At 42.0% G+C, this 18,065-nt stretch overlaps 1 protein-coding gene across 3 annotated transcripts in view; it reads right to left on the reverse strand.

The window, feature by feature from the left end:
• SPTB (spectrin beta, erythrocytic) overlaps window positions 1-18,065 on the reverse strand; it is a 146,736-nt gene that overhangs the window by 116,776 nt on the left and 11,895 nt on the right. Inside the window, exon 1 of one of the 3 annotated variants that reach the window (XM_025442704.3) lies at window positions 5,546-5,692. The exons of 1 other annotated variant lie outside the window; for it this stretch is intronic. The gene's annotated coding sequence lies outside the window, so the exon portion shown is untranslated. Of the gene's footprint in view, window positions 1-5,545; window positions 5,693-18,065 lie in introns of those variants that run through there. One more of the 3 variants, XM_035720205.2, reaches the window with a different exon arrangement.

Below are 18,065 nucleotides of genomic sequence, written 5' to 3' on the forward strand. Positions count from 1 at the left end.
CATTCCCTTTCTGCCACTAGTGAGCTTTGCCTTAAACAAGGATCTGATCTAGTCCCTCCCCTGTTGAAAAACCTTTACTGATTTCAACTTGAACCTCCAAGGGTTCAAGCTTCTTCACAAACTGAACCCAAACCATCTTTCCAGTCATATTTTGGCCCATTCCTGGGCTGTGCCCTACATACCAGCCACACAGAACTGCTCCTGTTTCCTGATTTCATCATACTTTACTGCACACCTGTGTGAGTGCTGTGCCTAAGCCCCCATTCCCACCTATCCTCTCTTCTTCTGTTAGAGAAACCCTAGGCACTCCCTAACTTGAATCAGATTCATCCTCCTGTGGGCTTTCTCTCAGGCACCCTGCCTGTTTGCAACACTCTTTCCCCATCAGACCAACAGATCTCCTTCTGATCCCTTTTTGCATCCTCAGCATAGTACGGTGTAATGCACATAGTAGGTGCCCAATGGTCACTCTCCTCAATAGTTCTCAAATGGCTCTCTCAGGCCTTTCCAGCTTTTTCTCTGACTTATGGCTTGGAGGCAGTATTAGGAAGAGGCTTCTCTTCCTTTTCTACTCCTGAGAAAGTATGCCTACTGGAAGATGCCACTGAGTGACCACTCCTAGGGGTTTCCGGAAATAGGTAAGAACTAAGTAGAGGGGACGGAACGAAGCCAGGGACCTCTCTCCAGGACTCATAAGTTATATCTTTAAAGTATGCTTTGTTTTATTGGAAGTGCTAGGAAATCTCAAATGAAGCACACCCTAATACAAATGGAAATGATTTCAACTCATTCATTTTCAGGGTTATTCAAGTTTCTGTTCCTTTTCATGATGGTGGAAACTCCTGAATTGACTATAATTCAAAGCAATTATTGTTCTTTAGCTGCCAAGGTGCCCTGTTATTCTTTTCATAACTATCCTGGATGATCTGAGCCCAGTTCAATGCAAAGTCTATTTTTTTCTAGCTCTGTACCTTTTCATTTGCTAAATTTATAGCATTCAAATGAAAGGAAGAAAGGAAGCCCCACTTTTGCCCCCATTGGGAACATGATATATGGGTTTTAATTGCCCTTGTAATTATACCCTTGTCCAGATCTGCACAGGTATAATGTAGAAATTAAACATAGTAAAGCCTGAGAAGGCCTCGCTGAGGGAGGAAGATGATGGCTTTGTAAGATTTCCTGCCACCAGGAGAAAGAAAGAGAAAAATGAAAGGTGGTCCGGGAATATCATAAGCTAGCCAGCAATCTCCACTAAGGAAGCATTTTCTGTCTATGACCGCCTCTAAAACTGTGTGAGCTATAAAGCTGGGGATCCCCTGGTGGTTTGATATTCAGCTAAGGCTGGCTGAAAATGGCAGAACTTGGATTGCTTGGCTGTGAATTAAGAAATAAGCACAGCAACAAAGGGAAACATGCTATGACATTTTCTAAATATTTACCAAGAGGAGTTGACAATTCAGTGACTGGAGCCAGATCTGACAGTGAATTCTGACTGCCTCCTACGCCTTCCCTCGATCACTGTCTCCATCTCCAAAACCAGGTGACCTTCACCTCTTGGGGTTGGCAGAAAAAAGAAGCATCTTTGTGATCACCTAGCAAATGCTATGTGATGATTCAGGTACACAGACCACTGCATTTATTCCTCCTCCCCAGATTTCTTATCTGAAGTAGAGGAGTAATCAAAGAGCTATCTATAACAACAAATGAGTCAATACAAACTACTTCTAAGATAAAATACTTCTTTCCACAGCAATTTCTGACTAGTAATATCCATATGGTTTCAGAACTCAATATCCATGAACTATTCCTGCCAGTCCTCATCACATTTCTCTTCAGCCCACACTATACAGTTATTTTCATTCTTTTCTTTTTTTAAGATTTTATTTATTTATTCATGAGAAACACACAGAGGCAGAGACATAGGCAGAGGGAGAAGCAGGCTCTCTGCAGGGAATCCAATGCAGGACTCGATCCCAGGACCCCAGGATCATGCCCTGAGCCAAAGGCAGATGCTCAACCACTGAGCCACCCAGGAGCCCAGTTATTTTCACTCTTGATCCTCCCAGGTCACTTGATAAATGTCAATCAGGTCTGAGATTATAACATTATGAATAATGAAGAAATGTACATCACTTTAAACATCCTGTTGGTCAGGTTTCCTACACTTCCAAGTCTTACACAGAGTGTATAATTTTGCATTTGCTTTTAAAATCTGAAATAATATATTTCAAGAGCAATTTGGTGATGGAGTTTAGATTAAAAAGGTATCTGACAGTCCCAATGATTTCCCAAAGTCCTTTCTTTCTCCACTGCCCCAGAAATGCAACGTAATTATTTACCTTAAGATAATAACACACATATCTATTGTATAAAAATGTATACAGCTGTATGCCTAACAAGCAATGGAAATATTATGAAATGGTTTATTTATTTTTTTTGAAATGGTTTAGAGTTTAATGCTCACTGATGTCTTCTCGCCTGCCTATCTCCAAAACCTGTTTTTTGTTTTTTGTTTTTTGTTTTTTTTAAGATTTTACTAAGATGAAAGTAACTGGATACAAAATATATCCTCTCACAATCTCCCTCAAAGGAAAGAAAACTTCAGTGGTTTGGTTAGGCAGAACTTTAGGAAATAAACCCAATATTGGTCTTGAAAGAGCAATGAAATGAGCAAGAATGATAAGAAACATGGGAGGCACACACCAGGTACCAGATGACCAGGTAAGTTGCAGTTAGGTCTCCCCTTTAGGCAAACAGCCACACAAACAGAAGGCCGGACTCAGTGACCTCTAAGGTCCCTTCCTACTCCAATAGCGTTTGCCTTATGAATTTTTTATAGTCATCCTCTGTCCTATCACACTGTCCCCATGCATCATCAAGCCCTCCTGGCCACTTCCACGACCGAAAGGAAAATCTGTTTTCAAAAAAATCCATGCTTTGACTACTGCCAAAATTACAGTTCTGTCCTTGAAACAATGACCTGAACATAATGGGCCAGGCTAAACACCTCTGAGCAAATAATTGCTTAATACCATTTTCAGGTAATACTTTTTAAAGCTTCTCTGATATGTGCAGAATTATAACCCAAGGTCTTGAGAGTGAAAGATTGTGAAGCTAATAGACCATCCTTTAATCAAATCTTTCCAACTTATATTCCCTGATGAACATCTAAACTTAAAAAGTGGGTAGGCACCAAACAGCTGAGTTTGAATCCTGCCCCCACCTCTCATCAGCTGAATGATGTGAGGCGAATTATTTCATTTCCTTGAGCCTGTTTCCTGACTTGTAAAATGCTGATAATATGAACTACCTTGCAGAACTACTTTGACAATAGGATTTAAACCCCTCCCCCCAAAAAAAAAACAAAAAAGCACCTCCGAGCATTCATTTGTTCATTCTCTCATTCATTCAACAAAGATTAACTGAGTGTCCACTACCAGCCAGGCACCAGTACATAAAAGATGGGGAAAAATGAAAACTATTATTGCTTTCACTTACGCAAATAATCTGTTTCCAGGGTTGTGGCAGAACTGTCAGATTTTGACTTTAGTTCAAAACTTCCATGACTAAAACAGTCATTTTTAGTTTGTCAGATATGACCCCACATGGGAGTGTACCTACTGCCTAACCTGTACGTATCCCAAGGCTAATCACCTAGCAGGTGTTTGGCTAGAGAGCACCTTCAGAGCACTTGGAAGAAGCAACCACCAGAGCAAAAAGTGGTATCCCAGCTCTCAGCTGGATAAGCCACTCAGAGAAAACTCGATATGCCTGTGCTACAAGACACGTCCTGGATGCCTGGAAGTTTCTGCGTGCTTTCAATTCCACGAGCGGACTCTGAGTCTTCCGAGAATTTAGGATTAACAGGTCTGGCTCATCCCCAATCTATGTGACTGCACCACTGATAAAGCTAAGAGCAACTGTTAAGGGGTCTAAAAGCCATGTTTTCATGATGTAGGGTTTATGTTTTTCAGCTGCTTTCCTCTAGAGTTGGATAAAGTTCTGTATAAATGATCCACCTCCGAGGAGTCCATTGGTTTCAAGGCTGGTAAGGCTCTTCTTCAGTGTGAGCCTAACATACCTATTCCTAACTAGCCCAAAGCCTCCAGGAAAGTACAAGCCTAGCTGTCTTGGGCACTGTGCATTCAGTACACTTAAACAAAAAAAAAAAAAAAAGTTTTCAAAGACATTCTGGAACCCAAGGCTCCTAGCAAAAGAGTAAAAGTCTGACCCTGGAATAGGAAATAACCTGCCTGGGTCATAGGGTGGTCAAATAGGGAATTCTAGAATAAAATTCAGAGCCATGTGTGAATAAGAATAGGTTAGTGGACAGTAGAGAAATCAAAATAAAATTTTTGATTTGCAGACTCCTCTCAGTCAGGAACCACCTGAATCATTTTCCCTCGACAGTGAGGTATAGACTAGGACTACCTCAAGTCTATGAATTTTGCATTGCTACCTCTCACCTGGAGGTGACAGCCTAGGCTCTTCACAGGAGTTACGGGTACAAAAATACTGTCACCCCCCCAACCCCCCTTTCCTGATGCATCCAACATTTTTTTCGAAAAAAAAAATGGAGTTTCATTTCCCTTCAGCCAGTTTAGCCCATTATTATCAACTCCTGGCGCCTCTAATTGTTCACTGAAAACAGTGGTTTGGATATTAATAGTCTATAAATCAAGGCCCTACCTGGGGCTCGTTGTCACGGAAACAGGACTCAAGCCCACAGCGGCTTCCCCGTCCTCAGGAAGTCTGGGCGAGTTAGTGGGAGTTAGGGATGGTTTTAAAGCTCCTGTTATTTCTCCCACTTTCTGCAATTTCTCAGGGCCAAGTTGTTGGGGAAAGAGGAGCTGGTGAGGCAGGTGAGAGTAGAGTGGACCGCAGCAGCTTGGAGAACTCTTCGGGACGGGAGGGAAGGAGGACCTCGGAGCAAGCCTCGGGCATCCTGAGCTCTTCTCCTAGGGTCTGCCCCGGCCCCTGTTTCCGCGGCGAGCAGGCCCCCTCCGCTGACCCGTCCTGTCCTCCCTGCCTGGGCGCTGGGCTACCCGGGGAGCGCGGGCAAGTTCCCCCAGAAGAGAATCTGAGGAGCCCGGCAGCGGGAGGCAGAGAGCGCAGCGCGACGGTCCGACAGGCTAGAACCGGGCAGACTCCCCTTTGCCCCCACGCCGGCGTCCTGGAGGAGGTGGCCCGGGACTTGAACACGCACCGCCCCCGCCCCCGCGCCCTCCCAGAGCCCCGGGGCGACGCTCCGGGATCCGGCTCTCCAAAGCAAAGCGCCCCGCTCGCCAAGTGCCCCCGAAGCCCACGCGGATTCCCGCGCCCCGGGGTGCTCGCCGCCGCAGCCGCCAGGGCCTCCCGCGCCCCGCGCCCCGCGCCCAGGGCTGAGCCCCCCCACCCGCCCCCGGGCCACTCGCGTCACGCGCCCCCTGGGCCCAGCGCCTCCTCTGCACTCGCGCCGCGCGCCCCAGCCTCGCGCACCCGCACCCGCTCCCGCACCCGCCCCCGCCCCCGCCCCCGCCGGCCGCTGGGCCCTCCCGGGACTCACCTGCGCTGGGGCTGGAGCGGCGGCCACCCCGAGCCCGGGGGCGGCGGCGGCGGCGGCGCGGGGGAAAGAGGGCAGCGCGGGGCTCCTGGCACAGCGGCCGCCGGGCGCCTGGTGCTGCCGAGCCGCGGACCCGCCCAGAGATATAAATAACATTATCTGAGGAGGGACATTCCTGCCGGGGGACATCGCTGCTGCCGGGACCAGATAGTCCCGCGGCGGGGGCGGGGAGGCGGGGCCGCAGCCTCCCGCAGCGCCAGGCCCAGCCCCCGCCTCCCCACCCACTCCCGCACCTGCCAATCAGCCTCCGCGCCGGGGGGCACCTGCCGGGCCTCCGCCCGGTTCCCGCGGCCGGCCTCCGCCTCCTGGCTGGCAGCCTGGGCCCGGGACGCCAGAAGCCCGAGCCGCCCGCAGCGCCCCCATCGTGGTTCACCTCCCCTAACCGCGCGCTACCGCGAGCTCCCTGCGGCGGGAAAGGGGTTGGACTCCGCAGCTCAGGCCTAATTCGTGCGCCCGGGGCGGCGAGCCCGGCTACACAAATGAGCCCTCTGGCCTTTCCCGCTCAGCGACCCCACTGTGTACTGTCCGCTTTTTAAAATATATCAAAACACACGCTTAGACCGTACGGTGGGCGAGGCGCGCGCCCGGGCCATGCGCCCCCGCTGCGGCGGGTTTCGGGGGGGGAGATCGTTCCCCCAGGGCTGGGTGTTAGCACGCTCCGGGGCGGACTTCACTTGGCAGGCGGAGTGAACAGACGCTGGGAGCCCCCGCCCCCAGCCCACGGGCTCAGTGTCTCTGTTTCTGTCTGCAAATCTGCGAGGACCCGGCGATGCTGAAGGGGCGCAGCCCACAGTCCCACTCAGCAGCTCGCATATCCCAGGGACCGTAAGCAACAGGCAAACTGCCACACCAGCCCACCGGCACCTCCTGTCCGGCCGCTTTCCAGGCTCCAGGCGAGTAGGGGCTTCCTCACTGCAAGATGGGATGGGGTGGGATGCGGTAGGCCAGAGAAAACACTAGAATCAGTGGTGCCAAAGAGGAAAGACAAGGCATCTCCCGGTACCCCCGGAGAGAGATTCGCAGAAGAAAATGGGCAGCTTGCTGGTCTGTCCATTTTCTTGACTTTCTTAAGATACAAGGTTATTGCTCAACAACACTTAGTGGTACGCCTCATTGTAGCTTTCCTCTTTCTCCATCGGTTGTTTCCAGGACAATGTCTCACCCGGGTGAGACAGGTATCAGCCCAGGTGATCTCAGGTATTATGGATGGCAATGGAGATTAAAAGCACAAAGATGTAGAAAAGAGTTGTAACTTTGACACTGCCTGGTGTTCTTAACAACGGAAGTCTTACTCCTGAGTTATTTGCTTGGGAGTATAATTATGCTGTTTTCCAGGATTCACCAGGAAAAGGGTGTTTAATCGCCAGATGTGCATGCTTAGTTTATATATTGAACAGATGCAAAGATATCTCACTTCCTGCTGCAGCCACACTTCTCAAGAGTGGGCATTTTAGACACAGATGTGCTAAGTGGAGCAAACTCCACAGATATTACATAGCCATGGAACTCTCCACCCCACCCCTCTGATGTCTGGGCTCTTATTAACCTCAACTTCTCAAGAGTCACTAGTAATATAGGAAAGATGATACCAGAATACTCGTGGTCATCCATTAGATTAGCAGTGATGCACCCCTCCTTCTGACAACATTTAAAAATCCATTTGTTTATTACTGAGTTAGAAACAGAAAGATCTTTTTCATTTAAAAAATTATTTAAGAACCAAATTCTGGCAAGGGAAACTCAAGAAAAACAGGCCAGCTTCAAAAGCTGAGAGTATGATATATCTCAAGTAGAAATCCTTGATCTATTTTTGAAAGGAAAAAATGGTGAGAAATTATTTATGTTTCTTAAAGGCCTTCTGTGAATAAACTTATTAAATAAATTCATGATTCCTGGGGATTGCGGCTCTGCAGCTACATAATTGTATACTAGTGAAACAGATTATTTCTTAGCTATAGGTCTGTGGTACTGAACTGAAAAGTTGAACACATATTTCTTTGTAGCCTTAGAATTTATAATTTTCAACCACAAGAAAAATTAATATGATATAAGTACCAAATCAGTGGACAGATTACCCTAGGATTTTACAAACCAGCTCAGCTGCTTTAGTTATCTCCACTTTAGCTGAAAGCTAAATAATTCAATACAACCTCATTTGCTACAGAGCCTGTTATCCTGACAGCATCCTCAAATGCTTTACAGCTAATAGAGTTACAGTGAAATGATAAATCAGAATTGAGGGAGAGAGGAAGTTTAGGAGCACAGAGGGGAAGGGCATTGTCACAGAAGGGGGGGGGGGAATAGCAAACCCTAGAGTGTGGGAATGAGAAATTAGGGAGAGATAAGAAGGAAAAGCTGAATATATGGGTTCATAATCAAGGTCGTTGTGAGCAACAGGGATTAACTCTGCAGGGATTTTCTGAGAAGAGTATGTAATGCCTCCTGAGAGTATGTAATGCCTCCTGAATGGTCTAAAGGGTGGGAGATTGGTCCTCATTCTCTTTGGTCCAGGGGCTGCACCTTCTTTATCCCATCCATGTTGACACTTCACACTTCCAAGCTAACCAGCAAGCTCCCAATAGGTAATCTGCAGTTCTGGGATCAGAAGGGAAGGTGTGCTTTTGAGACTATCTCCTGTCAGCCAGTAAACCAGAAAGTGAGAGTAAGCACTCACAGAATAGCCTATCCAGCTCTAGCTAATACCAATACGTAAGGCCAAGGGGATGTAAATTGGGATGTTAGAGGAACCTGACACAGGAACTTTCACTTTTTATCTCTGTAGTCTCAGAGTTTTTCACATTGAGCTTGTATTATTTGGTAATCAGTAGAGATAATAAAATAATAGAGATTAGATCAAGATGGATCCATCACATACATTTACCTTTCTTCCATCCCAAATCTCAGAAAAAGATACGTCTTAGAATAAGAATTTAACAGCGCAGGGAAATAAGACAAAGGCTGATCAATTTTCCAAGCATTTTTAGGAAATCCTGAAATATAGAAAAGAGAGACAGGATCTGATCTATAGAGAAATACAATGAGAGAAAGTCAAAACAGGCTCAGGAGAAGGAATAGCTTAGGGAAGTTCTAAGCAAGAGTCAAAGGATACAAGAGAAGGTGGGGGCCCATAGGAAAGAATAATTCATTAAGGAACCTCCTCTCCCTGCTGGCATTAAGTATCATATGTTTGCCTGTCGGATAAAGAAGCGAGTGGAGATCCTGGAGCCAGGGGCAGAACGCAGGTATTTACTTACCCCCAGAAATGACAAGGAACCTTCACTCTCTCCTGATAGTATGTGTGCCCTTCCTTCACAATCCCTGAAGAGAGAGTGTGGTAAACAGAATAGGCAGGCAAATGAATTCTCAACTAAAAGATCATCAAGCAGGGTGCCTCAATGGTTGAGTGTCTGCCTTTGGCTCAGATCGTGATCTTGAGATCCTGGGATCAAGTCCTGCATCAGGCTCTTCCCCTAGGGAGCCTGTTTCTCCCTCTGCCTATGTCTCTGACTCTGTGTGTCTCTCGTGAATAAATAAATAAAATATTTTTAAATGAATGAATGATCATCAAACAACTGAAACCACCAAAGATTTTGTCAGGGTAGGGGAACCAATACCATGAAAGAGAAGCACTAGACTCAACTAACAGAAGTAATATCAGAGGAAACTAAGTTAATAAAATGGAACAGATAATTTTTTTTAAAGATTTTATTTATCCATTCATGATAGAGAGAGAGAGGCAGAGACAGAACCAGGCTCCATGCCAGGAGCCCGACGCGGGACTCGATCCCGGGACTCGATCCTGGCACTCCAGGATCACGCCCTGGGCCAAAGGCAGGCGCCGAACCGCTGAGCCACCCAGGGATCCCCCCCCAAACAGATAAATTTAAATGAATTTAAAATGAACTTAAATTTTATTCAGCAAGATTTAAAAGGATATTGGATCCATGACAAGCAATAAGAAAACAAAGACATTTAAAAAGTGGTTTCTGAAATTGAAAATTTATAAGCTAATAAGCAGAACTCACCAAGTGGAAAGACAGATTAGTGGGAACAGAAATATAAAATCTTTAAAAAGGCGGGGCTGGGGGGAATCCTGGGGTGGCCCAGCGGTTTAGTGCCTGCCTTCGGCCCAGGGCGTGATCCTGGAGTCCCGGGATCAAGTCCTGCATTGGGCTCCCTGCATGGAGCCTGCTTCTCCCTCTGCCCGTGTCTCTGCCTCTCTCTCTCTCTCTGTGTGTCTCTCATGAATAAATAAATAAAATCTTAAAAAAAAAAAAAAAGAAATTCCCCCCAAACACAGTGGAAAAAACAAAGAGATGGAGTTTATAAGAATAGTTGAAAGCCATGGAAGCAAGATCCTCAAAGTCTAATCTCTGTCTAATAGAAGTCATACAAGGAAAGAGAAGAGGGAGTTGAGATAATGAGAAAGTAGAATAAAATTTCTAAGAATTGAGGAAAATATGAATTTTCAGGTTATAAAATCTTAAGTTTAGGGCAGAATGAAGGCTTTTAAATACAGTTTTATGAGCAGCTTAAAGTTTATGATTTATAAAACCCAATGATTTGAATAAAATTAAATCAAAACCAAAAACTATGATAAACTAACTTGCTGTGCCTTGAATTAAGACTATTTTTACTGAATCATAGAATCGAAGTTGTTTGAAATTTAAAACTACTTTGTTTGAGAAATGATTATATATCAGAAAGCTACTTACAGAAGGAAAAGCCAAGCCAAATAGACCTGAACCTACCTGATGTTTCACTCATTCAAATCCCTGCTAGCAATGGAGGAATCGAGAGAATGTACAGAAAACTTCAAAATAGTGGCTAGAGCTCAAAAAACATTTGTTCCTTTCTTTATCCTTTCACCAAGAGATGTATTTCATGAAATTAAGCTAAAATTTCCATTCTGTTTCAGGAAATATCTGGGGGAACTATGCTGTTTACAAATCCCAAAGACAAAGCAGGTGTGCAAATACCAAACTGACCATCCTCTGAAGGAGCAGGTGACACCAATTTCAAATTTCCCTCCACCAATAATGGAAAGGAGCAGAAGAACAAGGCTTACATACTGTCATCCACTAGTCCATGGAAGCACTAGTCAGGCTTTGTAATAAATGAGCATCTATCCTTCTAACGAAAAGTTGTTCCTGAGCTTTTTCCTCCCTTTTTAGGATTAGATTGTCTGTTTCCTAAGGGATGCCAGCTTTTATAGGTAAAATTGCAGACGTATATTGGGGTGTGCCTGGAGGTGCTTAGCGTTCTACAGTTGCACTGTTTGGGCTGTATGAGTCTGCTAGGGTTTCCGTAACAATTACCACAGGCTGCGTGGCTTAAACAACAGAAATTTATGTTCTCACAATTGTGTAGGCTAGAAGTCTGGGATCAAGGTGTTGGCAGGGTTGTTTCTTCTGAAGCTTCTCTCTTTGACTTGTAAATGGCCATCTTCTCCCTGTCTTTGTATGGTCTTTCCTCCATGCCTATGTCGTAATCTCCTCTTCTTCTTGTTTTTAAAGATTTTATTTATTTGTTTGAGAGAGAAAGAGAGAGAGCACAAGCAGGGGGTGAAGCAAGCAGAGGAAGAAGCAGAGTCCCCGTTGAGCAAGGAGCCCCATGCGGGGCTAGATCCTAGGACCCCAAGATCATGACCTTAACCAACTGAGCCTCCCACATGCCCTCTAATCAACTCTTCTGTAAGAGCACTATCATATTGGATTAGGCCCACTCATATAACCTCAGTTTACCTTCATTGCCTCTTTAAAGGCCCTATCTCCAAATATGGTCACTTTCAGAGGTACTGGGGGTTAGGATATCAACATATGAATTTGGGGGGCACATAATTGAGCCTTAACAGCCCCCATCTTTTCTCACATGAACTGCTTCTATAAGCCTCCTAACTGTTCTCTCATTCTCTAGTTTCATTCTCCTTCAATTCTTCTTCCATGTAGTAGCCAAAGTACACTTTCTAAAAAGGAAATCTCATCATGTCACTCCACTACTTTAAATCATCCAGTGGCTCCCCATTGCTTTCAGGATATAGTTTTAAGTTCAACAGCATCTAGCACAGTTTCTGGCTACAAGATGTGCCTCCTAAATGTCTGATGAGTAAATAAATGAATTAATGACTAATCAATCATGGAACCTAAAGAGAGCTGCAATTGTGGAGATCAGTCAAAGAAGGAGGTAATTTAGTCATTCTATTTGGCTTAAAAGTATATACTTGTGATTTTTTTTTTCCCAGGAGAACTACTTTCCTATTTATGTTTGGGTAAGATTATTTAAATAAATTCACATTCCCTGAGAAATAACTGGCAACATTTGTGCCTGAATTTCACCAGATCCTCAGCCGCCTTGGCACATTCATACCTAACTTACTGTCTATGGGTGAGAAATGGAGCCAATTAAATAGGTTTTATGTTCATACCTACCACCAAGTTCACCTACAGGGGAAAGGGCCTGCCATCTTCCAATGTCTCGTTCACAATGAGGCACAGCAAATACAATGGTGATTGTTCAGCACAGTTTTGTTTTGTTTTTTAATTTTAAATTCAATTAGAGGGCATGGAATTTTGTCTCTGTTTGCCCTACCTGTCAGTAACATTTGCAAACCTCATCCTTAGAACGAGGCCATGTTCCAATATGCCAAAGTCTTAAGCGCACAGGATTAAGAGCATTGGAAGGTGGATCAAAAAGCATCGCAGTTAGTTGATATTGTTTTGACATTAGCATTCTTATCTTGAGTACTCTACAAAGCATATAATCTATATGTGGATAATTGAGAATGCATAAACCTGAAACTTTGTTCTCTTCCTTTATAGATATTTATCAAGCCAGGAACTCAAATCAAGGGAGAAAGTATAATTTAAAAATTGAGTTTGTTAATAAAGAATGACAGCAAGAGTTACAATTCAACCAATTAAACAATTTTTTGTTTATGTGATAATTACTGCCAACATAAATGGTCTTAATTGCTTTTATTAGTGAGCAGTTTCTACATTCAAAATATTTTTTTCATAATGTTAACCAAGACCTTTGGGAAAATTTCAATAAAGTTTGGAAAGATATTGCAATAAAAGACTTCATTACCTCTGCAAATTCATCTCATTTTCTATTCTGTGGGATATTTCTGCAGCTGCTTAACTTCTGTTTGGATATTTCTTCAATGCTTTAAAGCCTATAAGAAACTATGATTCAACTCAAACGTGATTTATTTTGTAGAATAACTACTCCTTATCAAAAACATTTTTCCTCATTTTCCTTTGTGTAAGGCAAATTATCATTTTCTTTTTACCAAATGCCATATAATCATTTTTATTCAATTTCATGAAGTAAATTGCTATCATTATCCTTATTGCTAGATAAAGAAACCAAGAAACTCAGAGTTCAAGTAATTTTCCAAAAAATCACATAGAACTCCAAATCCTTTGCTTGTTAAAGAGTTATTTATCCAGGAAGCACTATCTCATGGTTTTTGAATTAACACATTCCCATGATATTTAATAGATTATCCATAGTATAGACTAATATTTTAAGTCAATAATCAAGCCAAGGATTTAGCCCTAAATTATGCTGAGCATGTGCAAGCTGCAACTCTATGTTGCTTATCCTATTCTATCATCATCTTAATCATCAAAATGCACATAATGATCCATATACTCTTCCAGAAACTGAAAGAAGTGAAAGCATAGGCCCTCTTTGGAAAGATTTCAAAGGTTTCCTATATCTGACCTCAACTCCTGCTAAACCTTTCTCAACCCCCACTCCTTACTTCTACCAAATACTACCAGAAATTCATAAGTAGGAGCTTGTCCCTTATGATTTCAGGTACTTGAAACATATGGAATGTCCTCATTCCAGAGATTATATAGGAATCCTCAAACTTATTTCATAACTAACAACAAATGTTAAAATGCAAATGACCCTGGGAAGAGTTAACTTTTAAGGTACAGCCTTTTGGCTACTGGAGTAAGAAAAAGCCAGTGCCACTTTGTAGTATTTAAATACTCAGCAATTTTTTTAAAAGAAGTTAGTAGGGTGGACCGGAAAAATCAGCAGACATAGTCAATAGACCTGGATTCTACTCCCCCTTATGTATGCCTCATTTTTTTCTTCTGTAAAACGATATCACTGAACTAGCTAGTCTCTAAGGACTCTTTCAGCTCTAGCTCTATTTTACACTTATAGTAAGAACACTCTAGATGTTCATTATAATAATGTTCATTAAAATGAAAAATTAGAAATCAATGTCCATCAAAATGGAATTGGTTAAACCAGGTATGGTGTATATATATATATATATATATATATACACACACACTACATATAAATTCTATGTAGTCAGTTAAGTGATGATGTGGTTTTATATTTATTCATGAGGAAAGATGTCATGACATACTGCTGAATTCTTTTTTAAAGTAGACATCAAAGCATTTCTATTTGACTAAGAAATAAAGTATTTTATATCAGAAAGAACACTCATAAAATGTTATTTCTATATGGTGAGATTAAGAGTAATCAACATTCAGATAATGAAATATTTTCCCTGAAAGTAAAGAACTCTTCTTGTTGCACAATTGGGCTCAGCTGATCTATTTTTCTTAGTTATCTCCGTTATCACCAGTGTTGGGAGATGGATTTGCCTGACCCATGCTTGCTCCCTCACCAGTTTATCCCATGCCCAGTGTGAAGATTTGTCAAGCCATCAGACTGGCCATTGGATTCAATCCAAAGCTAACCATCTTAGGGACATGATTGATTCCATAACTTTGTGTTCTTTACTACCATGCTTTAATTATGTGAGTTTCCTCATGTTGCCTAATCAATCTTGATAATTATCACTTATTACTCAAATTTGAAAACATGTAGAATTAAGTATTTGAAAATAGATTAAATCAAACCAAATAGGGAATCATATATAATTCAGCAAAGGAGGAAGAATTAAGTTTTCTAAGTACAGAATGGCAAATAACAGTTGAAATTGGTAGGAAAACAAAATGTTGCAGGAGATTATAAATTAAATATAGGCCAAATTGTAGCTATTGTCATTCAAAAAGTGTGGTGTGTAGCTGCAACAGCAGCAGAGATCTCACTGTGGGATGTGAGTCCAAGCAAGCTAAGCTGGCCCTGTGCTCTTCCTGAGGGAGCCTTGTGTTGACAACTGAAATTACTAGTTCTATATTATTTTCTTGTCATGCTAAAATTAAAATTCTTAATTTTCAATTGGGGGTCAATATGGGTTAACTATCCGGGAGCTAGGCACCTGGGAAGGGAACTATATTTACAGAAAAGAGAATTTCTCTAGTTCTGACCCACAGCAGCTCAAGAAGTCAATTGGTCTTTGCCTGCTGGAAGTGCTGGTGGTGTTTAAGGACCACGGTGGGAAACTGAAGTGGAATCACTTTAAGTAAAAGACAGCTTATGTGTAATTAGAAATAGTATTTTTTACTAATTTTTTTCTCATATTCTGCTTCCTGAGAGGATTTTGAGGAGGTTCTTGCATCTTATTTACCAGAACAACTTCGTATATTAATCTTTTCTTCCCAACTAGATTGAATAACGCCTGATAAGCATGTCTTCAGTGTCTTTTCTATTGCTCAAGGTGCCTGGTAAAATGCTGAACAATGACAGATGGGCATACATAAAAATAATACTGAAGCGTAATGAGCAGAAGTACATAGTTACTACTGGTTAGATTAATTAGCAAAGCCATGTTACAGATTCTAGCTCTTCTCCTGGATTCCACAAAAGACATGGTGGTCATAGGGTGACCATATGTTCCAGTTTACCTCAGGCAATCCTGGTTTACACCTGTCGTCCTGGCAGAATCATTAATTCCCTAGGACTTTTAAAAATGTGAAAATTACGCAATGACCCTATTGATCACTAAGGGGCCTCCTAATAAATTCCCATATTCAAAAAGTAATTCGACCTTAGCAGTAAATGAAACTTTTGTGGCAAGGAACGACCACAAAGTACAGAGTTAAGATTACATTAACTACTTGCTATTTCCTAAAACAGTTTATCTCTATATAAGTTTAAGTCAACTCTGCCCTCTACTGTCATATGACAGTATTATGACATCATGAAAGGTAGCACTGTTTCAGCTCCTTTGATTGAAGCTGTTGTGTTGGTCCTGTCGATTACTTTAGAAGGTTCTCCCTCAACCTTGAGCTGCTATATTCCTTACTGCCTATGTGGTACACCTAATCAACTAAATCAGAATCTCTGAGGATGAGACCCAAGTGTCATTTTTTTTTTAAAACTTCCTCATTGCTACAGCAAAAGTTGCGAACCATTGTCTAGAATGTCAGATCTATTAATCTGTTGTGGTTCATTCAGTTTTTTTTATTCCATAGCCCAGATTGTACTATATTCCTAATCATATCTGGAGAAGCCTTGGAAATTAGAGGATAAGTGCATCAGGACAAACCTACATCACTACTGAAAAAAATGGCACTTAAAAAAAGCCATTCCAAGGGATGGTGTCTTCCTTGGGTACAAAAATATATTTGTAATTATAGTGATGAAATGGACAGTACTTACTCAGAAATGAGTCTGTTAGGCCATCATCTTTGATGCCACAGCTCAGCCCTAATTCTCTGATGATGGAATTATGTGCTGAGGAAGCTCTAAGATAGCCAAGAAAGTTGGATCAGAAGATGGGGGCAAATGAGGTAGAGCCCATTGCATTAAATGACTGCTTCCTTTTTTGTGAATGTTTAGAGACTTGTTAATGGAGTTCATCATATGGAAAAGCACTGATGTGAAAGCCCAGGAAATCTGCTGGAGTAGAAGTTGCACTAATTAGAACATTAACTAAATTAAGTCATGGCGGGGGAGGGGGGCAGTGAATCCCAAAGTGAATAACAGAGAAAGGAGGAAAATGTAGAAAAATCATTAATAATCAGCAAGAGACAGATTTTGCAGAAAATTAACCAAGAAGCAGGCTTTTTTTTTTTAAGTTTTATTTATTTTGAGAGAGATTACAGAGGGAGAGAGAGAGAATCTCAAGTTGACCCCCCACTTTGCTCAGAGACTGACAGGGAGGCTCCATCCCAGAACCCTGAGATCAAGAGTTGGATACTTTACTAAGTCACCCAGAAATCCCAGGCTTTAAATAATAAGCAAAACATTCACTTCCCACTCCTTTTTCCTAAAGTTCACTAGGAAAAACTAATGGATCTCATGTCTGAGACTGGCCCTGTTAAAAGAGGTCTTATTCCTCTTAAACTCCTAACCAAAACCGTGGGATCAGCCAGAGAAACAAACAAGGGTCACTTGGGAATTTTGATAGTGAGCATCAGGGTACTGATGACACCAGAGGCCTCCTAATAGTAAAAGGAGGGGAGAGGGAGATGTACATGATAGACGATATTGTCCTTACACACCCCATCTGGGTTTACATTATTCAGTTCTCCAATCTGGCCAAAGGCAATACTCTAAGCGTAAATGTGGACAAAGTAGAGGTTTAGAAGCAGCATCAGGAATTATTCTAAATGATTTTATCTGTACTGGTTCTACTGTCTGTGGAACATCTACTGATACTTTAAGAAATTCCTTTGCAAGAAAGGAATGGGGACAAGGTAAAAATGTTTCAACAAATGTATGGTTTCATAAGAACGGTTCTTACTTTTTTCTGGATAACAGACCCCTGTGAATAGCTGTTGAAGTTTATAGGCTCTCTCCCCAGGGGAAAAAAATGGACATTTTTAAAAATTTAAATTCTATTAATTAACATAGACTAAAATATTAGTTTCAGAAGCAGAGGTCAGTGATTCATCAGTCTTATATAATATGCAGTGCTCATTATATCACATGCTCCCCTTAATGGAAAAATAGACATTTTAATAATTTTATATACAGTTCCATCCTAGTGTAAGAACACTAGACACACAGATGGCCTACAGTACATGAAAAGGTGCTCAACATCACTGATCAGGGACATACAAATCAAAACCACAATGAGATATTACTTCACACTTGTTAGAATGGCTAATATCAAAAAGACAAAAAAGAAAAAAAACAAGTGTTGGCAAGGGTGTGGAGAAAAAGGAATCCTTATGCACTGTTGGTAGGTACAAAATTGTTACAGCCACTGTAGAAAACGGTATGGAGTTTCCTCAAAAAAATAAAAATAGAAATACAATATGATTCAGTAATTCCATGTCTGGCTATCTAAAGAAAATGAAAACAATAATTTAAAAAGATATACACCCCTATGTTCATCACAGCATTACTTATAATAGCCAATATATGGAAACAACCTAAATGAATAGATAATATGATATATATACACAATGGAACATTATTCAACCATTAAAAAAATTGAAATCTTGCCATTTGCAATAGCATAGATGGACCTTGAAGGTATTATGCTAAGTGAAATAAGTCAGAGACAAATATAATATGATCTCATTTACATGCAGAACCTAAAACAAACAAATAAAAGGTCATAGATACAGAG

The sequence above is a fragment of the Canis lupus genome, chromosome 8 (assembly GCF_003254725.2).
Source record: "Canis lupus dingo isolate Sandy chromosome 8, ASM325472v2, whole genome shotgun sequence".
Classification (NCBI taxonomy): domain Eukaryota; kingdom Metazoa; phylum Chordata; class Mammalia; order Carnivora; family Canidae; genus Canis; species Canis lupus.